The sequence below is a fragment of the Frankliniella occidentalis genome, unplaced genomic scaffold (assembly GCF_000697945.3).
Source record: "Frankliniella occidentalis isolate FOCC.00 unplaced genomic scaffold, Focc_3.1 Scaffold24, whole genome shotgun sequence".
Taxonomy (NCBI): domain Eukaryota; kingdom Metazoa; phylum Arthropoda; class Insecta; order Thysanoptera; family Thripidae; genus Frankliniella; species Frankliniella occidentalis.
This window is the reverse complement of record NW_026267154.1, coordinates 1,322,046-1,322,649: the sequence shown is the minus strand read 5'-3', so window position 1 is coordinate 1,322,649 and position 604 is coordinate 1,322,046. Positions and strand designations below refer to the sequence as shown.

Here is a 604-nt window from a genome sequence, read left to right as displayed (position 1 = left end):
AGAGAGAGAGGGGGGGGGGAGCTGCACCTCCATTTAGTATGTAAACCGTATCATGGGGGTGACACGGGAGCGATTAGTCCGAGCGCGAAATTGAAGATCGAAACCCGCCCTCCTGGCATGTGAACTCTGCAAAAACACTCTTTTGCAAACGGTTTGGAACTTTGTTCGGGTCCTCTTCGCCCGGCCATAAAGGGTTCAACCACACGAAACGATCTCGCAAAGTTATAGTTGTTTTCCCTTAAAGGAGAGACACGATAGCGGTTCCGCAGTGTCCCCGGAGCAGGGCGGAGCGGAGGTGTTAATCTCGGTGCCGCTGGGATGGCGAAGGGCCGCAGGGCAACACAACACACACACACCTCGCCTGCTCCGAATCACGGCCGGGGAATTACTACCCTTTGTGTCCCAGCAGCTCCGCTCCAACGGCCAAGCAGGCTGCTGCAGGCGTCCTGCACGGGCCCTTGCTCCCTCTCTTTCTCTCTCTCTCTCACCCCGCACCCGACACCCTCTAATCCTGAACCGGACCCCCTGGGGTCTGGCGAAACACACGGTAGTTCGCGCCCCCGAGATTACCTGACGTAAGGGAAGCAGGACACGGCGACAGTGA

The 604-nt window shown here is 58.1% G+C and overlaps 1 protein-coding gene across 1 annotated transcript in view; it reads right to left on the bottom strand.

The window, feature by feature from the left end:
* LOC113210196 (uncharacterized) overlaps positions 1-604 on the bottom strand; it is a 12,146-nt gene that overhangs the window by 1,835 nt on the left and 9,707 nt on the right. The window lies entirely within an intron of this gene.